Source organism: Leuresthes tenuis, unplaced genomic scaffold (genome assembly GCF_036924035.1).
Source record: "Leuresthes tenuis unplaced genomic scaffold, fLeuTen1.0.hap1 SCAF_257, whole genome shotgun sequence".
NCBI classification, from domain to species: Eukaryota; Metazoa; Chordata; class Actinopteri; order Atheriniformes; family Atherinopsidae; genus Leuresthes; species Leuresthes tenuis.
The window spans coordinates 1-27,956 of NW_027325611.1; the positions used below are offsets into that span (position 1 = coordinate 1).

Here is a 27,956-nt window from a genome sequence, read left to right on the forward strand (position 1 = left end):
CCATCACGACTTTTATGTTTGTGACACATAAGAACGGCATAGTATACCTGCATTGGCCGGGAAATGGACCCGGGTCTCCCGCATGGCAGGCGAGAATTCTACCACTGAACCACCAATGCTTACAAAAGTGTTAATTTCCAACTTTTTTTTTTTCTTGGCACTTTCTCCATCCTTTTCTCATATTCTGTTAGGGGAGATGTTTATACAAATGCTTAGAAAACAAAAAGTTATTGATACTTTTTTCCCCTTATCTCTTTTTCTTACCTCAATGAATAGTCTAAAGACTACGCTATCTACGAACCCAGTATCAAGTGAGAAACCGTGGGACGACTCACTGACCATCCTCACATCCATCACGACTTTTATGTTTGTGACACATAAGAACGGCATAGTATACCTGCATTGGCCGGGAATCGGACCCGGGTCTCCCGCGTGGCAGGCGAGAATTCTACCACTGAACCACCAATGCTTACAAAAGTGTTAATTTTCCAACTTTTTTTTTTTCTTGGCACCTTCTCCATCCTTTTCTCATATTCTGTTAGGGGAGATGTGTATACAAATGCTTAGAAAACATAAAGTTATTGATACTTTTTTCACCTTTTCTCTTTTTCTTACCTTAACGAATAGTCTACTGCTCTGCTATCTACGAACCCAATATCAAGTGAGAAACCGTGGGACGACTCACTGACCATCCTCACATCCATCACGACTTTAAGGTCAGTGACACATAAGAACAGTAAGTTACATCTGTACTGGCCAGGAACTGGACCCGGGTCTGTCAAATGGGAGGCAAGAATTCTACCACTGAACGACCAATGCTCACAAAAGTGTTAATTTTCCAATTTTTTTTTTCTTGGCATTTTCTCCATCCTTTTCTCATTTTCTGTTAGGGGAGATGTTTATACAAATGCTTAGAAAACATAAAGTTATTGATACTTTTTTCCCCTTATCTCTTTTTCTTACCTCAATGAATAGTCTAAAGACTACGCTATCTACGAACCCAGTATCAAGTGAGAAACCGTGGGACGACTCACTGACCATCCTCACATCCATCACGACTTTTATGTTTGTGACACATAAGAACGGCATAGTATACCTGCATTGGCCGGGAATCGGACCCGGGTCTCCCGCGTGGCAGGCGAGAATTCTACCACTGAACCACCAATGCTTACAAAAGTGTTAATTTTCCAACTTTTTTTTTTTCTTGGCACTTTCTCCATCCTTTTCTCATATTCTGTTAGGGGAGATGTTTATACAAATGCTTAGAAAACATAAAGTTATTGATACTTTTTTCACCTTTTCTCTTTTTCTTACCTTAATGAATAGTCTACTGCTCTGCTATCTACGAACCCAATATCAAGTGAGAAACCGTGGGACGACTCACTGACCATCCTCACATCCATCACGACTTTAAGGTCAGTGACACATAAGAACAGTAAGTTACATCTGTACTGGCCAGGAACTGGACCCGGGTCTGTCAAATGGGAGGCAAGAATTCTACCACTGAACCACCAATGTTTACAAGATTGTGGATTTACCAACTTTTTTTTCTTCTATCCTTTTCTCATATTGTGTTAGGGGAGATGTTTGTACAAATGATTAGAAAACAAGAAGTCATTGATATGTTTTTTTCTGTCTTTTGAATAGCCTCCAGACTATTCAAACACTGTCCCCCACATGGCAGGCAAGAATTCTACCACTGAACCACCAATGCTTACAATAGTGTTAATTTTCCAACTTTTTTTTCTTGGCACTTTCTCCATCCTTTTCTCATATTCTGTTAGGGGAAATGTTTATACAAATGCTTAGAAAACATAAAGTTATTGATACTTTTTTGACCTTTTCTCTTTTTCTTACCTTAATGAATAGTCTACAGACTCTGCAATCTACGAACCCAGTATCAAGTGAGAAACCGTGGGACGACTCACTGACCATCCTCACATCCATCACGACTTTCATGTTTGTGAAACATAAGAACGGTAAAGTATACCTGCATTGGCCGGGAATCGGACCCAGGTCTCCCGCGTGGCAGGCGAGAATTCTACCACTGAACCACCAATGCTTACAAAAGTGTTAATTTTCCAACTTTTTTTTTTTCTTGGCACCTTCTCCATCCTTTTCTCATATTCTGTTAGGGGAGATGTGTATACAAATGCTTAGAAAACATAAAGTTATTGATACTTTTTTCCCCTTATCTCTTTTTCTTACCTTAATGAATAGTCTACTGCTCTGCTATCTACGAACCCAATATCAAGTGAGAAACCGTGGGACGACTCACTGACCATCCTCACATCCATCACGACTTTTATGTTTGTGACACATAAGAACGGCATAGTATACCTGCATTGGCCGGGAATCGGACCCGGGTCTCCCGCGTGGCAGGCGAGAATTCTACCACTGAACCACCAATGCTTACAAAAGTGTTAATTTTCCAACTTTTTTTTTTTCTTGGCACCTTCTCCATCCTTTTCTCATATTCTGTTAGGGGAGATGTGTATACAAATGCTTAGAAAACATAAAGTTATTGATACTTTTTTCACCTTTTCTCTTTTTCTTACCTTAACGAATAGTCTACTGCTCTGCTATCTACGAACCCAATATCAAGTGAGAAACCGTGGGACGACTCACTGACCATCCTCACATCCATCACGACTTTAAGGTCAGTGACACATAAGAACAGTAAGTTACATCTGTACTGGCCAGGAACTGGACCCGGGTCTGTCAAATGGGAGGCAAGAATTCTACCACTGAACCACCAATGTTTACAAGATTGTGGATTTACCAACTTTTTTTTCTTCTATCCTTTTCTCATATTGTGTTAGGGGAGATGTTTGTACAAATGATTAGAAAACAAGAAGTCATTGATATGTTTTTTTCTGTCTTTTGAATAGTCTCCAGACTATTCAAACACTGTCCCCCACATGGCAGGCAAGAATTCTACCACTGAACCACCAATGCTTACAATAGTGTTAATTTTCCAACTTTTTTTTCTTGGCACTTTCTCCATCCTTTTCTCATATTCTGTTAGGGGAAATGTTTATACAAATGCTTAGAAAACATAAAGTTATTGATACTTTTTTGACCTTTTCTCTTTTTCTTACCTTAATGAATAGTCTACAGACTCTGCAATCTACGAACCCAGTATCAAGTGAGAAACCGTGGGACGACTCACTGACCATCCTCACATCCATCACGACTTTCATGTTTGTGAAACATAAGAACGGTAAAGTATACCTGCATTGGCCGGGAATCGGACCCAGGTCTCCCGCGTGGCAGGCGAGAATTCTACCACTGAACCACCAATGCTTACAAAAGTGTTAATTTTCCAACTTTTTTTTTTTCTTGGCACCTTCTCCATCCTTTTCTCATATTCTGTTAGGGGAAATGTTTATACAAATGCTTTGAAAACAAAAAGTTATTGATAGTTTTTTCCCCTTATCTCTTTTTCTTACCTCAATGAATAGTCTACAGACTACGCTATCTACGAACCCAGTATCAAGTGAGAAACCGTGGGACGACTCACTGACCATCTTCACATCCATCACGACTTTTATGTTTGTGACACATAAGAACGGTAAAGTATATCTGTATTGGCCGGGAATCAGACCCGGGTCTCCCGCGTGGCAGGCGAGAATTCTACCACTGAACCACCAATGCTTACAAAAGTGTTAATTTTCCAACTTTTTTTTTTTCTTGGCACCTTCTCCATCCTTTTCTCATATTCTGTTAGGGGAAATGTTTATACAAATGCTTTGAAAACAAAAAGTTATTGATAGTTTTTTCCCCTTATCTCTTTTTCTTACCTCAATGAATAGTCTACAGACTACGCTATCTACGAACCCAGTATCAAGTGAGAAACCGTGGGACGACTCACTGACCATCTTCACATCCATCACGACTTTTATGTTTGTGACACATAAGAACGGTAAAGTATATCTGTATTGGCCGGGAATCAGACCCGGGTCTCCCGCGTGGCAGGCGAGAATTCTACCACTGAACCACCAATGCTTACAAAAGTGTTAATTTTCCAACTTTTTTTTTTTCTTGGCTCTTTCTCCATCCTTTTCTTATATTCTGTTAGGGGAGATGTTTATACAAATGCTTAGAAAACATAAAGTTAATAATACTTTTTTCACCTTTTCTCTTTTTCTTACCTTAATGAGTAGTCTACAGACTCCGCAATCTACGAACCCAGTATCAAGTGAGAAACCGTGGGACGACTCACTGACCATCCTCACATCCATCACGACTTTTATGTTTGTGACACATAAGAACGGGAAAGTATACATGCATTGGCCGGGAATCGGACCCGGGTCTCCCGCGTGGCAGGCGAGAATTCTACCACTGAATCACCAATGCTCACAAAAGTGTTAATTTTCCAATTTTTTTTTTTCTTGGCACTTTCTCCATCCTTTTCTTATATTCTGTTAGGGGAGATGTTTATACAAATGCTTAGAAAACAAAAAGTTATTGATACTTTTTTCCCCTTATCTCTTTTTCTTACCTTAATGAATAGTCTACTGCTCTGCTATCTACGAACCCAATATCAAGTGAGAAACCGTGGGACGACTCACTGACCATCCTCACATCCATCACGACTTTTATGTTTGTGACACATAAGAACGGTGAAGTATATCTGTATTTGCCGGGAATCAGACCCGGGTCTCCCGCGTGGCAGGCGAGAATTCTACCACTGAACCACCAATGCTTACAAAACTGTTAATTTTCCAACTTTTTTTTTTCTTGGCACTTTCTCCATCCTTTTCTTATATTCTGTTAGGGGAGATGTTTATACAAATGCTTAGAAAACATAAAGTTATTGATACTTTTTTCACCTTTTCTCTTTTTCTTACCTTAATGAGTAGTCTACAGACTCCGCAATCTACGAACCCAGTATCAAGTGAGAAACCGTGGGACGACTCACTGACCATCCTCACATCCATCACGACTTTTATGTTTGTGACACATAAGAACGGGATAGTCTACCTGCATTGGCCGGGAATCAGACCCGGGTCTCCCGCGTGGCAGGCGAGAATTCTACCACTGAACCACCAATGCTCACAAAAGTGTTAATTTTCCAATTTTTTTTTTTCTTGGCATTTTCTCCATCCTTTTCTCATTTTCTGTTAGGGGAGATGTTTATACAAATGCTTAGAAAACAAAAAGTTATTGATACTTTTTTCCCCTTATCTCTTTTTCTTACCTCAATGAATAGTCTAAAGACTACGCTATCTACGAACCCAGTATCAACTGAGAAACCGTGGGACGACTCACTGACCATCCTCACATCCATCACGACTTTTATGTTTGTGACACATAAGAACGGCATAGTATACCTGCATTGGCCAGGAATCGGACCCGGGTCTCCCGCGTGGCAGGCGAGAATTCTACCACTGAACCACCAATGCTCACAAAAGTTTTAATTTTCCAATTTTTTTTTTCTTGGCATTTTCTCCATCCTTTTCTCATTTTCTGTTAGGGGAGATGTTTATACAAATGCTTAGAAAACAAAAAGTTATTGATAGTTTTTTCCCCTTATCTCTTTTTCTTACCTCAATGAATAGTCTAAAGACTACGCTATCTACGAACCCAGTATCAAGTGAGAAACCGTGGGACGACTCACTGACCATCCTCACATCCATCACGACTTTCATGTTTGTGAAACATAAGAACGGTAAAGTATACCTGCATTGGCCGGGAATCGGACCCGGGTCTCCCGCGTGGCAGGCGAGAATTCTACCACTGAACCACCAATGCTTACAAAAGTGTTAATTTTCCAACTTTTTTTTTTTCTTGGCACCTTCTCCATCCTTTTCTCATATTCTGTTAGGGGAGATGTGTATACAAATGCTTAGAAAACATAAAGTTATTGATACTTTTTTCACCTTTTCTCTTTTTCTTACCTTAATGAATAGTCTACTGCTCTGCTATCTACGAACCCAATATCAAGTGAGAAACCGTGGGACGACTCACTGACCATCCTCACATCCATCACGACTTTAAGGTCAGTGACACATAAGAACAGTAAGTTACATCTGTACTGGCCAGGAACTGGACCCGGGTCTGTCAAATGGGAGGCAAGAATTCTACCACTGAACCACCAATGTTTACAAGATTGTGGATTTACCAACTTTTTTTTCTTCTATCCTTTTCTCATATTGTGTTAGGGGAGATGTTTGTACAAATGATTAGAAAACAAGAAGTCATTGATATGTTTTTTTCTGTCTTTTGAATAGTCTCCAGACTATTCAAACACTGTCCCCCACATGGCAGGCAAGAATTCTACCACTGAACCACCAATGCTTACAATAGTGTTAATTTTCCAACTTTTTTTTCTTGGCACTTTCTCCATCCTTTTCTCATATTCTGTTAGGGGAGATGTTTATACAAATGCTTTGAAAACAAAAAGTTATTGATAGTTTTTTCCCCTTATCTCTTTTTCTTACCTCAATGAATAGTCTACAGCCTACGCTATCTACGAACCCAGTATCAAGTGAGAAACCGTGGGACGACTCACTGACCATCTTCACATCCATCACGACTTTTATGTTTGTGACACATAAGAACGGTAAAGTATATCTGTATTGGCCGGGAATCAGACCCGGGTCTCCCGCGTGGCAGGCGAGAATTCTACCACTGAATCACCAATGCTCACAAAAGTGTTAATTTTCCAATTTTTTTTTTTCTTGGCATTTTCTCCATCCTTTTCTCATATTCTTATAGGGGAGATGTTTATACAAATGCTTAGAAAACAAAAAGTTATTGATACTTTTTTCCCCTCATCTCTTTTTCTTACCTTAATGAATAGTCTACTGCTCTGCTATCTACGAACCCAATATCAAGTGAGAAACCGTGGGACGACTCACTGACCATCCTCACATCCATCACGACTTTTATGTTTGTGACACATAAGAACGGGAAAGTATACCTGCATTGGCCGGGAATCGGACCCGGGTCTCCCGCGTGGCAGGCGAGAATTCTACCACTGAATCACCAATTCTCACAAAAGTGTTAATTTTCCAATTTTTTTTTTTCTTGGCATTTTCTCCATCCTTTTCTCATATTCTTATAGGGGAGATGTTTATACAAATGCTTAGAAAACAAAAAGTTATTGATACTTTTTTCCCCTTATCTCTTTTTCTTACCTTAATGAATAGTCTACTGCTCTGCTATCTACGAACCCAATATCAAGTGAGAAACCGTGGGACGACTCACTGACCATCCTCACATCCATCACGACTTTTATGTTTGTGACACATAAGAACGGTAAAGTATATCTGTATTGGCCGGGAATCAGACCCGGGTCTCCCGCGTGGCAGGCGAGAATTCTACCACTGAACCACCAATGCTTACAAAACTGTTAATTTTCCAACTTTTTTTTTTTTCTTGGCACTTTCTCCATCCTTTTCTTATATTCTGTTAGGGGAGATGTTTATACAAATGCTTAGAAAACAAAAAGTTATTGATACTTTTTTCCCCTTATCTCTTTTTCTTACCTTAATGAATAGTCTACTGCTCTGCTATCTACGAACCCAATATCAAGTGAGAAACCGTGGGACGACTCACTGACCATCCTCACATCCATCACGACTTTTATGTTTGTGACACATAAGAACGGTAAAGTATATCTGTATTGGCCGGGAATCAGACACGGGTCTCCCGCGTGGCAGGCGAGAATTCTACCACTGAACCACCAATGCTTACAAAACTGTTAATTTTCCAACTTTTTTTTTTTCTTGGCACTTTCTCCATCCTTTTCTTATATTCTGTTAGGGGAGATGTTTATACAAATGCTTAGAAAACATAAAGTTATTGATACTTTTTTCACCTTTTCTCTTTTTCTTACCTTAATGAGTAGTCTACAGACTCCGCAATCTACGAACCCAGTATCAAGTGAGAAACCGTGGGACGACTCACTGACCATCCTCACATCCATCACGACTTTTATGTTTGTGACACATAAGAACGGCATAGTCTACCTGCATTGGCCGGGAATCAGACCCGGGTCTCCCGCGTGGCAGGCGAGAATTCTACCACTGAACGACCAATGCTCACAAAAGTGTTAATTTTCCAATTTTTTTTTTTCTTGGCATTTTCTCCATCCTTTTCTCATTTTCTGTTAGGGGAGATGTTTATACAAATGCTTAGAAAACAAAAAGTTATTGATACTTTTTTCCCCTTATCTCTTTTTCTTACCTCAATGAATAGTCTAAAGACTACGCTATCTACGAACCCAGTATCAAGTGAGAAACCGTGGGACGACTCACTGACCATCCTCACATCCATCACGACTTTTATGTTTGTGACACATAAGAACGGCATAGTATACCTGCATTGGCCAGGAATCGGACCCGGGTCTCCCGCGTGGCAGGCGAGAATTCTACCACTGAACGACCAATGCTCACAAAAGTGTTAATTTTCCAATTTTTTTTTTTCTTGGCATTTTCTCCATCCTTTTCTCATTTTCTGTTAGGGGAGATGTTTATACAAATGCTTAGAAAACAAAAAGTTATTGATAGTTTTTTCCCCTTATCTCTTTTTCTTACCTCAATGAATAGTCTAAAGACTACGCTATCTACGAACCCAGTATCAAGTGAGAAACCGTGGGACGACTCACTGACCATCCTCACATCCATCACGACTTTTATGTTTGTGACACATAAGAACGGCATAGTATACCTGCATTGGCCAGGAATCGGACCCGGGTCTCCCGCGTGGCAGGCGAGAATTCTACCACTGAACGACCAATGCTCACAAAAGTGTTAATTTTCCAATTTTTTTTTTTCTTGGCATTTTCTCCATCCTTTTCTCATTTTCTGTTAGGGGAGATGTTTATACAAATGCTTAGAAAACATAAAGTTATTGATAGTTTTTTCCCCTTATCTCTTTTTCTTACCTCAATGAATAGTCTAAAGACTACGCTATCTACGAACCCAGTATCAAGTGAGAAACCGTGGGACGACTCACTGACCATCCTCACATCCATCACGACTTTTATGTTTGTGACACATAAGAACGGCATAGTATACCTGCATTGGCCGGGAAATGGACCCGGGTCTCCCGCATGGCAGGCGAGAATTCTACCACTGAACCACCAATGCTTACAAAAGTGTTAATTTTCCAACTTTTTTTTTTTCTTGGCACTTTCTCCATCCTTTTCTCATATTCTGTTAGGGGAGATGTTTATACAAATGCTTAGAAAACAAAAAGTTATTGATACTTTTTTCCCCTTATCTCTTTTTCTTACCTTAATGAATAGTCTACTGCTCTGCTATCTACGAACCCAATATCAAGTGAGAAACCGTGGGACGACTCACTGACCATCCTCACATCCATCACGACTTTTATGTTTGTGACACATAAGAACGGTAAAGTATATCTGTATTGGCCGGGAATCAGACCCGGGTCTCCCGCGTGGCAGGCGAGAATTCTACCACTGAACCACCAATGCTTACAAAACTGTTAATTTTCCAACTTTTTTTTTTTTCTTGGCACTTTCTCCATCCTTTTCTTATATTCTGTTAGGGGAGATGTTTATACAAATGCTTAGAAAACAAAAAGTTATTGATACTTTTTTCCCCTTATCTCTTTTTCTTACCTTAATGAATAGTCTACTGCTCTGCTATCTACGAACCCAATATCAAGTGAGAAACCGTGGGACGACTCACTGACCATCCTCACATCCATCACGACTTTTATGTTTGTGACACATAAGAACGGTAAAGTATATCTGTATTGGCCGGGAATCAGACACGGGTCTCCCGCGTGGCAGGCGAGAATTCTACCACTGAACCACCAATGCTTACAAAACTGTTAATTTTCCAACTTTTTTTTTTTCTTGGCACTTTCTCCATCCTTTTCTTATATTCTGTTAGGGGAGATGTTTATACAAATGCTTAGAAAACATAAAGTTATTGATACTTTTTTCACCTTTTCTCTTTTTCTTACCTTAATGAGTAGTCTACAGACTCCGCAATCTACGAACCCAGTATCAAGTGAGAAACCGTGGGACGACTCACTGACCATCCTCACATCCATCACGACTTTAAGGTCAGTGACACATAAGAACAGTAAGTTACATCTGTACTGGCCAGGAACTGGACCCGGGTCTGTCAAATGGGAGGCAAGAATTCTACCACTGAACCACCAATGTTTACAAGATTGTGGATTTACCAACTTTTTTTTCTTCTATCCTTTTCTCATATTGTGTTAGGGGAGATGTTTGTACAAATGATTAGAAAACAAGAAGTCATTGATATGTTTTTTTCTGTCTTTTGAATAGCCTCCAGACTATTCAAACACTGTCCCCCACATGGCAGGCAAGAATTCTACCACTGAACCACCAATGCTTACAATAGTGTTAATTTTCCAACTTTTTTTTCTTGGCACTTTCTCCATCCTTTTCTCATATTCTGTTAGGGGAAATGTTTATACAAATGCTTTGAAAACAAAAAGTTATTGATAGTTTTTTCCCCTTATCTCTTTTTCTTACCTCAATGAATAGTCTACAGACTACGCTATCTACGAACCCAGTATCAAGTGAGAAACCGTGGGACGACTCACTGACCATCTTCACATCCATCACGACTTTTATGTTTGTGACACATAAGAACGGTAAAGTATATCTGTATTGGCCGGGAATCAGACCCGGGTCTCCCGCGTGGCAGGCGAGAATTCTACCACTGAACCACCAATGCTTACAAAAGTGTTAATTTTCCAACTTTTTTTTTTTCTTGGCTCTTTCTCCATCCTTTTCTTATATTCTGTTAGGGGAGATGTTTATACAAATGCTTAGAAAACATAAAGTTAATAATACTTTTTTCACCTTTTCTCTTTTTCTTACCTTAATGAGTAGTCTACAGACTCCGCAATCTACGAACCCAGTATCAAGTGAGAAACCGTGGGACGACTCACTGACCATCCTCACATCCATCACGACTTTTATGTTTGTGACACATAAGAACGGGAAAGTATACATGCATTGGCCGGGAATCGGACCCGGGTCTCCCGCGTGGCAGGCGAGAATTCTACCACTGAATCACCAATGCTCACAAAAGTGTTAATTTTCCAATTTTTTTTTTTCTTGGCACTTTCTCCATCCTTTTCTTATATTCTGTTAGGGGAGATGTTTATACAAATGCTTAGAAAACAAAAAGTTATTGATACTTTTTTCCCCTTATCTCTTTTTCTTACCTTAATGAATAGTCTACTGCTCTGCTATCTACGAACCCAATATCAAGTGAGAAACCGTGGGACGACTCACTGACCATCCTCACATCCATCACGACTTTTATGTTTGTGACACATAAGAACGGTGAAGTATATCTGTATTTGCCGGGAATCAGACCCGGGTCTCCCGCGTGGCAGGCGAGAATTCTACCACTGAACCACCAATGCTTACAAAACTGTTAATTTTCCAACTTTTTTTTTTCTTGGCACTTTCTCCATCCTTTTCTTATATTCTGTTAGGGGAGATGTTTATACAAATGCTTAGAAAACATAAAGTTATTGATACTTTTTTCACCTTTTCTCTTTTTCTTACCTTAATGAGTAGTCTACAGACTCCGCAATCTACGAACCCAGTATCAAGTGAGAAACCGTGGGACGACTCACTGACCATCCTCACATCCATCACGACTTTTATGTTTGTGACACATAAGAACGGGATAGTCTACCTGCATTGGCCGGGAATCAGACCCGGGTCTCCCGCGTGGCAGGCGAGAATTCTACCACTGAACCACCAATGCTCACAAAAGTGTTAATTTTCCAATTTTTTTTTTTCTTGGCATTTTCTCCATCCTTTTCTCATTTTCTGTTAGGGGAGATGTTTATACAAATGCTTAGAAAACAAAAAGTTATTGATACTTTTTTCCCCTTATCTCTTTTTCTTACCTCAATGAATAGTCTAAAGACTACGCTATCTACGAACCCAGTATCAACTGAGAAACCGTGGGACGACTCACTGACCATCCTCACATCCATCACGACTTTTATGTTTGTGACACATAAGAACGGCATAGTATACCTGCATTGGCCAGGAATCGGACCCGGGTCTCCCGCGTGGCAGGCGAGAATTCTACCACTGAACCACCAATGCTCACAAAAGTTTTAATTTTCCAATTTTTTTTTTCTTGGCATTTTCTCCATCCTTTTCTCATTTTCTGTTAGGGGAGATGTTTATACAAATGCTTAGAAAACAAAAAGTTATTGATACTTTTTTCCCCTTATCTCTTTTTCTTACCTCAATGAATAGTCTAAAGACTACGCTATCTACGAACCCAGTATCAAGTGAGAAACCGTGGGACGACTCACTGACCATCCTCACATCCATCACGACTTTTATGTTTGTGACACATAAGAACGGCATAGTATACCTGCATTGGCCAGGAATCGGACCCGGGTCTCCCGCGTGGCAGGCGAGAATTCTACCACTGAACGACCAATGCTCACAAAAGTGTTAATTTTCCAATTTTTTTTTTTCTTGGCATTTTCTCCATCCTTTTCTCATTTTCTGTTAGGGGAGATGTTTATACAAATGCTTAGAAAACAAAAAGTTATTGATAGTTTTTTCCCCTTATCTCTTTTTCTTACCTCAATGAATAGTCTAAAGACTACGCTATCTACGAACCCAGTATCAAGTGAGAAACCGTGGGACGACTCACTGACCATCCTCACATCCATCACGACTTTTATGTTTGTGACACATAAGAACGGCATAGTATACCTGCATTGGCCAGGAATCGGACCCGGGTCTCCCGCGTGGCAGGCGAGAATTCTACCACTGAACGACCAATGCTCACAAAAGTGTTAATTTTCCAATTTTTTTTTTTCTTGGCATTTTCTCCATCCTTTTCTCATTTTCTGTTAGGGGAGATGTTTATACAAATGCTTAGAAAACATAAAGTTATTGATAGTTTTTTCCCCTTATCTCTTTTTCTTACCTCAATGAATAGTCTAAAGACTACGCTATCTACGAACCCAGTATCAAGTGAGAAACCGTGGGACGACTCACTGACCATCCTCACATCCATCACGACTTTTATGTTTGTGACACATAAGAACGGCATAGTATACCTGCATTGGCCGGGAAATGGACCCGGGTCTCCCGCATGGCAGGCGAGAATTCTACCACTGAACCACCAATGCTTACAAAAGTGTTAATTTTCCAACTTTTTTTTTTTCTTGGCACTTTCTCCATCCTTTTCTCATATTCTGTTAGGGGAGATGTTTATACAAATGCTTAGAAAACAAAAAGTTATTGATACTTTTTTCCCCTTATCTCTTTTTCTTACCTCAATGAATAGTCTAAAGACTACGCTATCTACGAACCCAGTATCAAGTGAGAAACCGTGGGACGACTCACTGACCATCCTCACATCCATCACGACTTTTATGTTTGTGACACATAAGAACGGCATAGTATACCTGCATTGGCCGGGAATCGGACCCGGGTCTCCCGCGTGGCAGGCGAGAATTCTACCACTGAACCACCAATGCTTACAAAAGTGTTAATTTTCCAACTTTTTTTTTTTCTTGGCACCTTCTCCATCCTTTTCTCATATTCTGTTAGGGGAGATGTGTATACAAATGCTTAGAAAACATAAAGTTATTGATACTTTTTTCACCTTTTCTCTTTTTCTTACCTTAACGAATAGTCTACTGCTCTGCTATCTACGAACCCAATATCAAGTGAGAAACCGTGGGACGACTCACTGACCATCCTCACATCCATCACGACTTTAAGGTCAGTGACACATAAGAACAGTAAGTTACATCTGTACTGGCCAGGAACTGGACCCGGGTCTGTCAAATGGGAGGCAAGAATTCTACCACTGAACGACCAATGCTCACAAAAGTGTTAATTTTCCAATTTTTTTTTTTCTTGGCATTTTCTCCATCCTTTTCTCATTTTCTGTTAGGGGAGATGTTTATACAAATGCTTAGAAAACATAAAGTTATTGATACTTTTTTCCCCTTATCTCTTTTTCTTACCTCAATGAATAGTCTAAAGACTACGCTATCTACGAACCCAGTATCAAGTGAGAAACCGTGGGACGACTCACTGACCATCCTCACATCCATCACGACTTTTATGTTTGTGACACATAAGAACGGCATAGTATACCTGCATTGGCCGGGAATCGGACCCGGGTCTCCCGCGTGGCAGGCGAGAATTCTACCACTGAACCACCAATGCTTACAAAAGTGTTAATTTTCCAACTTTTTTTTTTTCTTGGCACTTTCTCCATCCTTTTCTCATATTCTGTTAGGGGAGATGTTTATACAAATGCTTAGAAAACATAAAGTTATTGATACTTTTTTCACCTTTTCTCTTTTTCTTACCTTAATGAATAGTCTACTGCTCTGCTATCTACGAACCCAATATCAAGTGAGAAACCGTGGGACGACTCACTGACCATCCTCACATCCATCACGACTTTAAGGTCAGTGACACATAAGAACAGTAAGTTACATCTGTACTGGCCAGGAACTGGACCCGGGTCTGTCAAATGGGAGGCAAGAATTCTACCACTGAACCACCAATGTTTACAAGATTGTGGATTTACCAACTTTTTTTTCTTCTATCCTTTTCTCATATTGTGTTAGGGGAGATGTTTGTACAAATGATTAGAAAACAAGAAGTCATTGATATGTTTTTTTCTGTCTTTTGAATAGCCTCCAGACTATTCAAACACTGTCCCCCACATGGCAGGCAAGAATTCTACCACTGAACCACCAATGCTTACAATAGTGTTAATTTTCCAACTTTTTTTTCTTGGCACTTTCTCCATCCTTTTCTCATATTCTGTTAGGGGAAATGTTTATACAAATGCTTAGAAAACATAAAGTTATTGATACTTTTTTGACCTTTTCTCTTTTTCTTACCTTAATGAATAGTCTACAGACTCTGCAATCTACGAACCCAGTATCAAGTGAGAAACCGTGGGACGACTCACTGACCATCCTCACATCCATCACGACTTTCATGTTTGTGAAACATAAGAACGGTAAAGTATACCTGCATTGGCCGGGAATCGGACCCAGGTCTCCCGCGTGGCAGGCGAGAATTCTACCACTGAACCACCAATGCTTACAAAAGTGTTAATTTTCCAACTTTTTTTTTTTCTTGGCACCTTCTCCATCCTTTTCTCATATTCTGTTAGGGGAGATGTGTATACAAATGCTTAGAAAACATAAAGTTATTGATACTTTTTTCCCCTTATCTCTTTTTCTTACCTTAATGAATAGTCTACTGCTCTGCTATCTACGAACCCAATATCAAGTGAGAAACCGTGGGACGACTCACTGACCATCCTCACATCCATCACGACTTTTATGTTTGTGACACATAAGAACGGCATAGTATACCTGCATTGGCCGGGAATCGGACCCGGGTCTCCCGCGTGGCAGGCGAGAATTCTACCACTGAACCACCAATGCTTACAAAAGTGTTAATTTTCCAACTTTTTTTTTTTCTTGGCACCTTCTCCATCCTTTTCTCATATTCTGTTAGGGGAGATGTGTATACAAATGCTTAGAAAACATAAAGTTATTGATACTTTTTTCACCTTTTCTCTTTTTCTTACCTTAACGAATAGTCTACTGCTCTGCTATCTACGAACCCAATATCAAGTGAGAAACCGTGGGACGACTCACTGACCATCCTCACATCCATCACGACTTTAAGGTCAGTGACACATAAGAACAGTAAGTTACATCTGTACTGGCCAGGAACTGGACCCGGGTCTGTCAAATGGGAGGCAAGAATTCTACCACTGAACCACCAATGTTTACAAGATTGTGGATTTACCAACTTTTTTTTCTTCTATCCTTTTCTCATATTGTGTTAGGGGAGATGTTTGTACAAATGATTAGAAAACAAGAAGTCATTGATATGTTTTTTTCTGTCTTTTGAATAGTCTCCAGACTATTCAAACACTGTCCCCCACATGGCAGGCAAGAATTCTACCACTGAACCACCAATGCTTACAATAGTGTTAATTTTCCAACTTTTTTTTCTTGGCACTTTCTCCATCCTTTTCTCATATTCTGTTAGGGGAAATGTTTATACAAATGCTTAGAAAACATAAAGTTATTGATACTTTTTTGACCTTTTCTCTTTTTCTTACCTTAATGAATAGTCTACAGACTCTGCAATCTACGAACCCAGTATCAAGTGAGAAACCGTGGGACGACTCACTGACCATCCTCACATCCATCACGACTTTCATGTTTGTGAAACATAAGAACGGTAAAGTATACCTGCATTGGCCGGGAATCGGACCCAGGTCTCCCGCGTGGCAGGCGAGAATTCTACCACTGAACCACCAATGCTTACAAAAGTGTTAATTTTCCAACTTTTTTTTTTTCTTGGCACCTTCTCCATCCTTTTCTCATATTCTGTTAGGGGAAATGTTTATACAAATGCTTTGAAAACAAAAAGTTATTGATAGTTTTTTCCCCTTATCTCTTTTTCTTACCTCAATGAATAGTCTACAGACTACGCTATCTACGAACCCAGTATCAAGTGAGAAACCGTGGGACGACTCACTGACCATCTTCACATCCATCACGACTTTTATGTTTGTGACACATAAGAACGGTAAAGTATATCTGTATTGGCCGGGAATCAGACCCGGGTCTCCCGCGTGGCAGGCGAGAATTCTACCACTGAACCACCAATGCTTACAAAAGTGTTAATTTTCCAACTTTTTTTTTTTCTTGGCACCTTCTCCATCCTTTTCTCATATTCTGTTAGGGGAAATGTTTATACAAATGCTTTGAAAACAAAAAGTTATTGATAGTTTTTTCCCCTTATCTCTTTTTCTTACCTCAATGAATAGTCTACAGACTACGCTATCTACGAACCCAGTATCAAGTGAGAAACCGTGGGACGACTCACTGACCATCTTCACATCCATCACGACTTTTATGTTTGTGACACATAAGAACGGTAAAGTATATCTGTATTGGCCGGGAATCAGACCCGGGTCTCCCGCGTGGCAGGCGAGAATTCTACCACTGAACCACCAATGCTTACAAAAGTGTTAATTTTCCAACTTTTTTTTTTTCTTGGCTCTTTCTCCATCCTTTTCTTATATTCTGTTAGGGGAGATGTTTATACAAATGCTTAGAAAACATAAAGTTAATAATACTTTTTTCACCTTTTCTCTTTTTCTTACCTTAATGAGTAGTCTACAGACTCCGCAATCTACGAACCCAGTATCAAGTGAGAAACCGTGGGACGACTCACTGACCATCCTCACATCCATCACGACTTTTATGTTTGTGACACATAAGAACGGGAAAGTATACATGCATTGGCCGGGAATCGGACCCGGGTCTCCCGCGTGGCAGGCGAGAATTCTACCACTGAATCACCAATGCTCACAAAAGTGTTAATTTTCCAATTTTTTTTTTTCTTGGCACTTTCTCCATCCTTTTCTTATATTCTGTTAGGGGAGATGTTTATACAAATGCTTAGAAAACAAAAAGTTATTGATACTTTTTTCCCCTTATCTCTTTTTCTTACCTTAATGAATAGTCTACTGCTCTGCTATCTACGAACCCAATATCAAGTGAGAAACCGTGGGACGACTCACTGACCATCCTCACATCCATCACGACTTTTATGTTTGTGACACATAAGAACGGTGAAGTATATCTGTATTTGCCGGGAATCAGACCCGGGTCTCCCGCGTGGCAGGCGAGAATTCTACCACTGAACCACCAATGCTTACAAAACTGTTAATTTTCCAACTTTTTTTTTTCTTGGCACTTTCTCCATCCTTTTCTTATATTCTGTTAGGGGAGATGTTTATACAAATGCTTAGAAAACATAAAGTTATTGATACTTTTTTCACCTTTTCTCTTTTTCTTACCTTAATGAGTAGTCTACAGACTCCGCAATCTACGAACCCAGTATCAAGTGAGAAACCGTGGGACGACTCACTGACCATCCTCACATCCATCACGACTTTTATGTTTGTGACACATAAGAACGGGATAGTCTACCTGCATTGGCCGGGAATCAGACCCGGGTCTCCCGCGTGGCAGGCGAGAATTCTACCACTGAACCACCAATGCTCACAAAAGTGTTAATTTTCCAATTTTTTTTTTTCTTGGCATTTTCTCCATCCTTTTCTCATTTTCTGTTAGGGGAGATGTTTATACAAATGCTTAGAAAACAAAAAGTTATTGATACTTTTTTCCCCTTATCTCTTTTTCTTACCTCAATGAATAGTCTAAAGACTACGCTATCTACGAACCCAGTATCAACTGAGAAACCGTGGGACGACTCACTGACCATCCTCACATCCATCACGACTTTTATGTTTGTGACACATAAGAAAGGCATAGTATACCTGCATTGGCCAGGAATCGGACCCGGGTCTCCCGCGTGGCAGGCGAGAATTCTACCACTGAACCACCAATGCTCACAAAAGTTTTAATTTTCCAATTTTTTTTTTCTTGGCATTTTCTCCATCCTTTTCTCATTTTCTGTTAGGGGAGATGTTTATACAAATGCTTAGAAAACAAAAAGTTATTGATAGTTTTTTCCCCTTATCTCTTTTTCTTACCTCAATGAATAGTCTAAAGACTACGCTATCTACGAACCCAGTATCAAGTGAGAAACCGTGGGACGACTCACTGACCATCCTCACATCCATCACGACTTTCATGTTTGTGAAACATAAGAACGGTAAAGTATACCTGCATTGGCCGGGAATCGGACCCGGGTCTCCCGCGTGGCAGGCGAGAATTCTACCACTGAACCACCAATGCTTACAAAAGTGTTAATTTTCCAACTTTTTTTTTTTCTTGGCACCTTCTCCATCCTTTTCTCATATTCTGTTAGGGGAGATGTGTATACAAATGCTTAGAAAACATAAAGTTATTGATACTTTTTTCACCTTTTCTCTTTTTCTTACCTTAATGAATAGTCTACTGCTCTGCTATCTACGAACCCAATATCAAGTGAGAAACCGTGGGACGACTCACTGACCATCCTCACATCCATCACGACTTTAAGGTCAGTGACACATAAGAACAGTAAGTTACATCTGTACTGGCCAGGAACTGGACCCGGGTCTGTCAAATGGGAGGCAAGAATTCTACCACTGAACCACCAATGTTTACAAGATTGTGGATTTACCAACTTTTTTTTCTTCTATCCTTTTCTCATATTGTGTTAGGGGAGATGTTTGTACAAATGATTAGAAAACAAGAAGTCATTGATATGTTTTTTTCTGTCTTTTGAATAGTCTCCAGACTATTCAAACACTGTCCCCCACATGGCAGGCAAGAATTCTACCACTGAACCACCAATGCTTACAATAGTGTTAATTTTCCAACTTTTTTTTCTTGGCACTTTCTCCATCCTTTTCTCATATTCTGTTAGGGGAGATGTTTATACAAATGCTTTGAAAACAAAAAGTTATTGATAGTTTTTTCCCCTTATCTCTTTTTCTTACCTCAATGAATAGTCTACAGCCTACGCTATCTACGAACCCAGTATCAAGTGAGAAACCGTGGGACGACTCACTGACCATCTTCACATCCATCACGACTTTTATGTTTGTGACACATAAGAACGGTAAAGTATATCTGTATTGGCCGGGAATCAGACCCGGGTCTCCCGCGTGGCAGGCGAGAATTCTACCACTGAATCACCAATGCTCACAAAAGTGTTAATTTTCCAATTTTTTTTTTTCTTGGCATTTTCTCCATCCTTTTCTCATATTCTTATAGGGGAGATGTTTATACAAATGCTTAGAAAACAAAAAGTTATTGATACTTTTTTCCCCTCATCTCTTTTTCTTACCTTAATGAATAGTCTACTGCTCTGCTATCTACGAACCCAATATCAAGTGAGAAACCGTGGGACGACTCACTGACCATCCTCACATCCATCACGACTTTTATGTTTGTGACACATAAGAACGGGAAAGTATACCTGCATTGGCCGGGAATCGGACCCGGGTCTCCCGCGTGGCAGGCGAGAATTCTACCACTGAATCACCAATTCTCACAAAAGTGTTAATTTTCCAATTTTTTTTTTTCTTGGCATTTTCTCCATCCTTTTCTCATATTCTTATAGGGGAGATGTTTATACAAATGCTTAGAAAACAAAAAGTTATTGATACTTTTTTCCCCTTATCTCTTTTTCTTACCTTAATGAATAGTCTACTGCTCTGCTATCTACGAACCCAATATCAAGTGAGAAACCGTGGGACGACTCACTGACCATCCTCACATCCATCACGACTTTTATGTTTGTGACACATAAGAACGGTAAAGTATATCTGTATTGGCCGGGAATCAGACCCGGGTCTCCCGCGTGGCAGGCGAGAATTCTACCACTGAACCACCAATGCTTACAAAACTGTTAATTTTCCAACTTTTTTTTTTTTCTTGGCACTTTCTCCATCCTTTTCTTATATTCTGTTAGGGGAGATGTTTATACAAATGCTTAGAAAACAAAAAGTTATTGATACTTTTTTCCCCTTATCTCTTTTTCTTACCTTAATGAATAGTCTACTGCTCTGCTATCTACGAACCCAATATCAAGTGAGAAACCGTGGGACGACTCACTGACCATCCTCACATCCATCACGACTTTTATGTTTGTGACACATAAGAACGGTAAAGTATATCTGTATTGGCCGGGAATCAGACCCGGGTCTCCCGCGTGGCAGGCGAGAATTCTACCACTGAACCACCAATGCTTACAAAACTGTTAATTTTCCAACTTTTTTTTTTTCTTGGCACTTTCTCCATCCTTTTCTTATATTCTGTTAGGGGAGATGTTTATACAAATGCTTAGAAAACATAAAGTTATTGATACTTTTTTCACCTTTTCTCTTTTTCTTACCTTAATGAGTAGTCTACAGACTCCGCAATCTACGAACCCAGTATCAAGTGAGAAACCGTGGGACGACTCACTGACCATCCTCACATCCATCACGACTTTTATGTTTGTGACACATAAGAACGGCATAGTCTACCTGCATTGGCCGGGAATCAGACCCGGGTCTCCCGCGTGGCAGGCGAGAATTCTACCACTGAACGACCAATGCTCACAAAAGTGTTAATTTTCCAATTTTTTTTTTTCTTGGCATTTTCTCCATCCTTTTCTCATTTTCTGTTAGGGGAGATGTTTATACAAATGCTTAGAAAACAAAAAGTTATTGATACTTTTTTCCCCTTATCTCTTTTTCTTACCTCAATGAATAGTCTAAAGACTACGCTATCTACGAACCCAGTATCAAGTGAGAAACCGTGGGACGACTCACTGACCATCCTCACATCCATCACGACTTTTATGTTTGTGACACATAAGAACGGCATAGTATACCTGCATTGGCCAGGAATCGGACCCGGGTCTCCCGCGTGGCAGGCGAGAATTCTACCACTGAACGACCAATGCTCACAAAAGTGTTAATTTTCCAATTTTTTTTTTTCTTGGCATTTTCTCCATCCTTTTCTCATTTTCTGTTAGGGGAGATGTTTATACAAATGCTTAGAAAACAAAAAGTTATTGATAGTTTTTTCCCCTTATCTCTTTTTCTTACCTCAATGAATAGTCTAAAGACTACGCTATCTACGAACCCAGTATCAAGTGAGAAACCGTGGGACGACTCACTGACCATCCTCACATCCATCACGACTTTTATGTTTGTGACACATAAGAACGGCATAGTATACCTGCATTGGCCAGGAATCGGACCCGGGTCTCCCGCGTGGCAGGCGAGAATTCTACCACTGAACGACCAATGCTCACAAAAGTGTTAATTTTCCAATTTTTTTTTTTCTTGGCATTTTCTCCATCCTTTTCTCATTTTCTGTTAGGGGAGATGTTTATACAAATGCTTAGAAAACAAAAAGTTATTGATAGTTTTTTCCCCTTATCTCTTTTTCTTACCTCAATGAATAGTCTAAAGACTACGCTATCTACGAACCCAGTATCAAGTGAGAAACCGTGGGACGACTCACTGACCATCCTCACATCCATCACGACTTTTATGTTTGTGACACATAAGAACGGCATAGTATACCTGCATTGGCCGGGAAATGGACCCGGGTCTCCCGCATGGCAGGCGAGAATTCTACCACTGAACCACCAATGCTTACAAAAGTGTTAATTTTCCAACTTTTTTTTTTTCTTGGCACTTTCTCCATCCTTTTCTCATATTCTGTTAGGGGAGATGTTTATACAAATGCTTAGAAAACAAAAAGTTATTGATACTTTTTTCCCCTTATCTCTTTTTCTTACCTTAATGAATAGTCTACTGCTCTGCTATCTACGAACCCAATATCAAGTGAGAAACCGTGGGACGACTCACTGACCATCCTCACATCCATCACGACTTTTATGTTTGTGACACATAAGAACGGTAAAGTATATCTGTATTGGCCGGGAATCAGACCCGGGTCTCCCGCGTGGCAGGCGAGAATTCTACCACTGAACCACCAATGCTTACAAAACTGTTAATTTTCCAACTTTTTTTTTTTTCTTGGCACTTTCTCCATCCTTTTCTTATATTCTGTTAGGGGAGATGTTTATACAAATGCTTAGAAAACAAAAAGTTATTGATACTTTTTTCCCCTTATCTCTTTTTCTTACCTTAATGAATAGTCTACTGCTCTGCTATCTACGAACCCAATATCAAGTGAGAAACCGTGGGACGACTCACTGACCATCCTCACATCCATCACGACTTTTATGTTTGTGACACATAAGAACGGTAAAGTATATCTGTATTGGCCGGGAATCAGACACGGGTCTCCCGCGTGGCAGGCGAGAATTCTACCACTGAACCACCAATGCTTACAAAACTGTTAATTTTCCAACTTTTTTTTTTTCTTGGCACTTTCTCCATCCTTTTCTTATATTCTGTTAGGGGAGATGTTTATACAAATGCTTAGAAAACATAAAGTTATTGATACTTTTTTCACCTTTTCTCTTTTTCTTACCTTAATGAGTAGTCTACAGACTCCGCAATCTACGAACCCAGTATCAAGTGAGAAACCGTGGGACGACTCACTGACCATCCTCACATCCATCACGACTTTTATGTTTGTGACACATAAGAACGGCATAGTCTACCTGCATTGGCCGGGAATCAGACCCGGGTCTCCCGCGTGGCAGGCGAGAATTCTACCACTGAACGACCAATGCTCACAAAAGTGTTAATTTTCCAATTTTTTTTTTTCTTGGCATTTTCTCCATCCTTTTCTCATTTTCTGTTAGGGGAGATGTTTATACAAATGCTTAGAAAACAAAAAGTTATTGATACTTTTTTCCCCTTATCTCTTTTTCTTACCTCAATGAATAGTCTAAAGACTACGCTATCTACGAACCCAGTATCAAGTGAGAAACCGTGGGACGACTCACTGACCATCCTCACATCCATCACGACTTTTATGTTTGTGACACATAAGAACGGCATAGTATACCTGCATTGGCCAGGAATCGGACCCGGGTCTCCCGCGTGGCAGGCGAGAATTCTACCACTGAACGACCAATGCTCACAAAAGTGTTAATTTTCCAATTTTTTTTTTTCTTGGCATTTTCTCCATCCTTTTCTCATTTTCTGTTAGGGGAGATGTTTATACAAATGCTTAGAAAACAAAAAGTTATTGATAGTTTTTTCCCCTTATCTCTTTTTCTTACCTCAATGAATAGTCTAAAGACTACGCTATCTACGAACCCAGTATCAAGTGAGAAACCGTGGGACGACTCACTGACCATCCTCACATCCATCACGACTTTTATGTTTGTGACACATAAGAACGGCATAGTATACCTGCATTGGCCAGGAATCGGACCCGGGTCTCCCGCGTGGCAGGCGAGAATTCTACCACTGAACGACCAATGCTCACAAAAGTGTTAATTTTCCAATTTTTTTTTTTCTTGGCATTTTCTCCATCCTTTTCTCATTTTCTGTTAGGGGAGATGTTTATACAAATGCTTAGAAAACATAAAGTTATTGATAGTTTTTTCCCCTTATCTCTTTTTCTTACCTCAATGAATAGTCTAAAGACTACGCTATCTACGAACCCAGTATCAAGTGAGAAACCGTGGGACGACTCACTGACCATCCTCACATCCATCACGACTTTTATGTTTGTGACACATAAGAACGGCATAGTATACCTGCATTGGCCGGGAAATGGACCCGGGTCTCCCGCATGGCAGGCGAGAATTCTACCACTGAACCACCAATGCTTACAAAAGTGTTAATTTTCCAACTTTTTTTTTTTCTTGGCACTTTCTCCATCCTTTTCTCATATTCTGTTAGGGGAGATGTTTATACAAATGCTTAGAAAACAAAAAGTTATTGATACTTTTTTCCCCTTATCTCTTTTTCTTACCTCAATGAATAGTCTAAAGACTACGCTATCTACGAACCCAGTATCAAGTGAGAAACCGTGGGACGACTCACTGACCATCCTCACATCCATCACGACTTTTATGTTTGTGACACATAAGAACGGCATAGTATACCTGCATTGGCCGGGAATCGGACCCGGGTCTCCCGCGTGGCAGGCGAGAATTCTACCACTGAACCACCAATGCTTACAAAAGTGTTAATTTTCCAACTTTTTTTTTTTCTTGGCACCTTCTCCATCCTTTTCTCATATTCTGTTAGGGGAGATGTGTATACAAATGCTTAGAAAACATAAAGTTATTGATACTTTTTTCACCTTTTCTCTTTTTCTTACCTTAACGAATAGTCTACTGCTCTGCTATCTACGAACCCAATATCAAGTGAGAAACCGTGGGACGACTCACTGACCATCCTCACATCCATCACGACTTTAAGGTCAGTGACACATAAGAACAGTAAGTTACATCTGTACTGGCCAGGAACTGGACCCGGGTCTGTCAAATGGGAGGCAAGAATTCTACCACTGAACCACCAATGTTTACAAGATTGTGGATTTACCAACTTTTTTTTCTTCTATCCTTTTCTCATATTGTGTTAGGGGAGATGTTTGTACAAATGATTAGAAAACAAGAAGTCATTGATATGTTTTTTTCTGTCTTTTGAATAGTCTCCAGACTATTCAAACACTGTCCCCCACATGGCAGGCAAGAATTCTACCACTGAACCACCAATGCTTACAATAGTGTTAATTTTCCAACTTTTTTTTCTTGGCACTTTCTCCATCCTTTTCTCATATTCTGTTAGGGGAAATGTTTATACAAATGCTTAGAAAACATAAAGTTATTGATACTTTTTTGACCTTTTCTCTTTTTCTTACCTTAATGAATAGTCTACAGACTCTGCAATCTACGAACCCAGTATCAAGTGAGAAACCGTGGGACGACTCACTGACCATCCTCACATCCATCACGACTTTCATGTTTGTGAAACATAAGAACGGTAAAGTATACCTGCATTGGCCGGGAATCAGACCCAGGTCTCCCGCGTGGCAGGCGAGAATTCTACCACTGAACCACCAATGCTTACAAAAGTGTTAATTTTCCAACTTTTTTTTTTTCTTGGCACCTTCTCCATCCTTTTCTCATATTCTGTTAGGGGAGATGTGTATACAAATGCTTAGAAAACATAAAGTTATTGATACTTTTTTCACCTTTTCTCTTTTTCTTACCTTAATGAGTAGTCTACAGACTCCGCAATCTACGAACCCAGTATCAAGTGAGAAACCGTGGGACGACTCACTGACCATCCTCACATCCATCACGACTTTTATGTTTGTGACACATAAGAACGGGATAGTCTACCTGCATTGGCCGGGAATCAGACCCGGGTCTCCCGCGTGGCAGGCGAGAATTCTACCACTGAACGACCAATGCTCACAAAAGTGTTAATTTTCCAATTTTTTTTTTTCTTGGCATTTTCTCCATCCTTTTCTCATTTTCTGTTAGGGGAGATGTTTATACAAATGCTTAGAAAACAAAAAGTTATTGATACTTTTTTCCCCTTATCTCTTTTTCTTACCTCAATGAATAGTCTAAAGACTGCGCTATCTACGAACCCAGTATCAAGTGAGAAACCGTGGGACGACTCACTGACCATCCTCACATCCATCACGACTTTTATGTTTGTGACACATAAGAACGGCATAGTATACCTGCATTGGCCAGGAATCGGACCCGGGTCTCCCGCGTGGCAGGCGAGAATTCTACCACTGAACGACCAATGCTCACAAAAGTGTTAATTTTCCAAATTTTTTTTTTCTTGGCATTTTCTCCATCCTTTTCTCATTTTCTGTTAGGGGAGATGTTTATACAAATGCTTAGAAAACATAAAGTTATTGATAGTTTTTTCCCCTTATCTCTTTTTCTTACCTCAATGAATAGTCTAAAGACTACGCTATCTACGAACCCAGTATCAAGTGAGAAACCGTGGGACGACTCACTGACCATCCTCACATCCATCACGACTTTTATGTTTGTGACACATAAGAACGGCATAGTATACCTGCATTGGCCGGGAATCGGACCCGGGTCTCCCGCGTGGCAGGCGAGAATTCTACCACTGAACCACCAATGCTTACAAAAGTGTTAATTTTCCAACTTTTTTTTTTTCTTGGCACTTTCTCCATCCTTTTCTCATATTCTGTTAGGGGAGATGTTTATACAAATGCTTAGAAAACATAAAGTTATTGATACTTTTTTCACCTTTTCTCTTTTTCTTACCTTAATGAATAGTCTACTGCTCTGCTATCTACGAACCCAATATCAAGTGAGAAACCGTGGGACGACTCACTGACCATCCTCACATCCATCACGACTTTAAGGTCAGTGACACATAAGAACAGTAAGTTACATCTGTACTGGCCAGGAACTGGACCCGGGTCTGTCAAATGGGAGGCAAGAATTCTACCACTGAACCACCAATGTTTACAAGATTGTGGATTTACCAACTTTTTTTTCTTCTATCCTTTTCTCATATTGTGTTAGGGGAGATGTTTGTACAAATGATTAGAAAACAAGAAGTCATTGATATGTTTTTTTCTGTCTTTTGAATAGCCTCCAGACTATTCAAACACTGTCCCCCACATGGCAGGCAAGAATTCTACCACTGAACCACCAATGCTTACAATAGTGTTAATTTTCCAACTTTTTTTTCTTGGCACTTTCTCCATCCTTTTCTCATATTCTGTTAGGGGAAATGTTTATACAAATGCTTAGAAAACATAAAGTTATTGATACTTTTTTGACCTTTTCTCTTTTTCTTACCTTAATGAATAGTCTACAGACTCTGCAATCTACGAACCCAGTATCAAGTGAGAAACCGTGGGACGACTCACTGACTATCCTCACATCCATCACGACTTTCATGTTTGTGAAACATAAGAACGGTAAAGTATACCTGCATTGGCCGGGAATCGGACCCAGGTCTCCCGCGTGGCAGGCGAGAATTCTACCACTGAACCACCAATGCTTACAAAAGTGTTAATTTTCCAACTTTTTTTTTTTCTTGGCACCTTCTCCATCCTTTTCTCATATTCTGTTAGGGGAGATGTGTATACAAATGCTTAGAAAACATAAAGTTATTGATACTTTTTTCCCCTTATCTCTTTTTCTTACCTTAATGAATAGTCTACTGCTCTGCTATCTACGAACCCAATATCAAGTGAGAAACCGTGGGACGACTCACTGACCATCCTCACATCCATCACGACTTTTATGTTTGTGACACATAAGAACGGCATAGTATACCTGCATTGGCCGGGAATCGGACCCGGGTCTCCCGCGTGGCAGGCGAGAATTCTACCACTGAACCACCAATGCTTACAAAAGTGTTAATTTTCCAACTTTTTTTTTTTCTTGGCACCTTCTCCATCCTTTTCTCATATTCTGTTAGGGGAGATGTGTATACAAATGCTTAGAAAACATAAAGTTATTGATACTTTTTTCACCTTTTCTCTTTTTCTTACCTTAACGAATAGTCTACTGCTCTGCTATCTACGAACCC

At 39.9% G+C, this 27,956-nt stretch overlaps 25 non-coding genes across 25 annotated transcripts; all 25 read right to left on the reverse strand.

The window, feature by feature from the left end:
- Positions 1-398: 398 nt before the first annotated feature.
- Positions 399-469, reverse strand: trnag-gcc (transfer RNA glycine (anticodon GCC)). Its single transcript has one exon. It is a non-coding gene; the product is annotated as a tRNA-Gly (tRNA).
- Positions 470-1,097: 628 nt separating this feature from the next.
- trnag-gcc (transfer RNA glycine (anticodon GCC)) lies at positions 1,098-1,168 on the reverse strand. Its single transcript has one exon. It is a non-coding gene; the product is annotated as a tRNA-Gly (tRNA).
- An 823-nt stretch (positions 1,169-1,991) lies between these two features.
- trnag-gcc (transfer RNA glycine (anticodon GCC)) lies at positions 1,992-2,062 on the reverse strand. Its single transcript has one exon. It is a non-coding gene; the product is annotated as a tRNA-Gly (tRNA).
- A 279-nt stretch (positions 2,063-2,341) lies between these two features.
- trnag-gcc (transfer RNA glycine (anticodon GCC)) lies at positions 2,342-2,412 on the reverse strand. Its single transcript has one exon. It is a non-coding gene; the product is annotated as a tRNA-Gly (tRNA).
- An 823-nt stretch (positions 2,413-3,235) lies between these two features.
- trnag-gcc (transfer RNA glycine (anticodon GCC)) lies at positions 3,236-3,306 on the reverse strand. Its single transcript has one exon. It is a non-coding gene; the product is annotated as a tRNA-Gly (tRNA).
- A 982-nt stretch (positions 3,307-4,288) lies between these two features.
- On the reverse strand, positions 4,289-4,359 carry trnag-gcc (transfer RNA glycine (anticodon GCC)). Its single transcript has one exon. It is a non-coding gene; the product is annotated as a tRNA-Gly (tRNA).
- Positions 4,360-4,987: 628 nt separating this feature from the next.
- trnag-gcc (transfer RNA glycine (anticodon GCC)) lies at positions 4,988-5,058 on the reverse strand. The gene has a single exon. It is a non-coding gene; the product is annotated as a tRNA-Gly (tRNA).
- Positions 5,059-5,337: 279 nt separating this feature from the next.
- Positions 5,338-5,408, reverse strand: trnag-gcc (transfer RNA glycine (anticodon GCC)). The gene has a single exon. It is a non-coding gene; the product is annotated as a tRNA-Gly (tRNA).
- Positions 5,409-5,686: 278 nt separating this feature from the next.
- trnag-gcc (transfer RNA glycine (anticodon GCC)) lies at positions 5,687-5,757 on the reverse strand. The gene has a single exon. It is a non-coding gene; the product is annotated as a tRNA-Gly (tRNA).
- A 5,220-nt stretch (positions 5,758-10,977) lies between these two features.
- Positions 10,978-11,048, reverse strand: trnag-gcc (transfer RNA glycine (anticodon GCC)). The gene has a single exon. It is a non-coding gene; the product is annotated as a tRNA-Gly (tRNA).
- A 628-nt stretch (positions 11,049-11,676) lies between these two features.
- Positions 11,677-11,747, reverse strand: trnag-gcc (transfer RNA glycine (anticodon GCC)). Its single transcript has one exon. It is a non-coding gene; the product is annotated as a tRNA-Gly (tRNA).
- A 279-nt stretch (positions 11,748-12,026) lies between these two features.
- Positions 12,027-12,097, reverse strand: trnag-gcc (transfer RNA glycine (anticodon GCC)). Its single transcript has one exon. It is a non-coding gene; the product is annotated as a tRNA-Gly (tRNA).
- Positions 12,098-13,426: 1,329 nt separating this feature from the next.
- trnag-gcc (transfer RNA glycine (anticodon GCC)) lies at positions 13,427-13,497 on the reverse strand. Its single transcript has one exon. It is a non-coding gene; the product is annotated as a tRNA-Gly (tRNA).
- Positions 13,498-14,126: 629 nt separating this feature from the next.
- trnag-gcc (transfer RNA glycine (anticodon GCC)) lies at positions 14,127-14,197 on the reverse strand. Its single transcript has one exon. It is a non-coding gene; the product is annotated as a tRNA-Gly (tRNA).
- Positions 14,198-15,020: 823 nt separating this feature from the next.
- Positions 15,021-15,091, reverse strand: trnag-gcc (transfer RNA glycine (anticodon GCC)). Its single transcript has one exon. It is a non-coding gene; the product is annotated as a tRNA-Gly (tRNA).
- Positions 15,092-15,370: 279 nt separating this feature from the next.
- On the reverse strand, positions 15,371-15,441 carry trnag-gcc (transfer RNA glycine (anticodon GCC)). The gene has a single exon. It is a non-coding gene; the product is annotated as a tRNA-Gly (tRNA).
- Positions 15,442-16,264: 823 nt separating this feature from the next.
- On the reverse strand, positions 16,265-16,335 carry trnag-gcc (transfer RNA glycine (anticodon GCC)). Its single transcript has one exon. It is a non-coding gene; the product is annotated as a tRNA-Gly (tRNA).
- Positions 16,336-17,317: 982 nt separating this feature from the next.
- trnag-gcc (transfer RNA glycine (anticodon GCC)) lies at positions 17,318-17,388 on the reverse strand. Its single transcript has one exon. It is a non-coding gene; the product is annotated as a tRNA-Gly (tRNA).
- A 628-nt stretch (positions 17,389-18,016) lies between these two features.
- Positions 18,017-18,087, reverse strand: trnag-gcc (transfer RNA glycine (anticodon GCC)). The gene has a single exon. It is a non-coding gene; the product is annotated as a tRNA-Gly (tRNA).
- Positions 18,088-18,366: 279 nt separating this feature from the next.
- On the reverse strand, positions 18,367-18,437 carry trnag-gcc (transfer RNA glycine (anticodon GCC)). The gene has a single exon. It is a non-coding gene; the product is annotated as a tRNA-Gly (tRNA).
- A 278-nt stretch (positions 18,438-18,715) lies between these two features.
- trnag-gcc (transfer RNA glycine (anticodon GCC)) lies at positions 18,716-18,786 on the reverse strand. Its single transcript has one exon. It is a non-coding gene; the product is annotated as a tRNA-Gly (tRNA).
- A 5,726-nt stretch (positions 18,787-24,512) lies between these two features.
- trnag-gcc (transfer RNA glycine (anticodon GCC)) lies at positions 24,513-24,583 on the reverse strand. Its single transcript has one exon. It is a non-coding gene; the product is annotated as a tRNA-Gly (tRNA).
- Positions 24,584-26,457: 1,874 nt separating this feature from the next.
- On the reverse strand, positions 26,458-26,528 carry trnag-gcc (transfer RNA glycine (anticodon GCC)). Its single transcript has one exon. It is a non-coding gene; the product is annotated as a tRNA-Gly (tRNA).
- Positions 26,529-27,351: 823 nt separating this feature from the next.
- trnag-gcc (transfer RNA glycine (anticodon GCC)) lies at positions 27,352-27,422 on the reverse strand. Its single transcript has one exon. It is a non-coding gene; the product is annotated as a tRNA-Gly (tRNA).
- A 279-nt stretch (positions 27,423-27,701) lies between these two features.
- On the reverse strand, positions 27,702-27,772 carry trnag-gcc (transfer RNA glycine (anticodon GCC)). The gene has a single exon. It is a non-coding gene; the product is annotated as a tRNA-Gly (tRNA).
- Between the last annotated feature and the right edge of the window lie 184 nt (positions 27,773-27,956).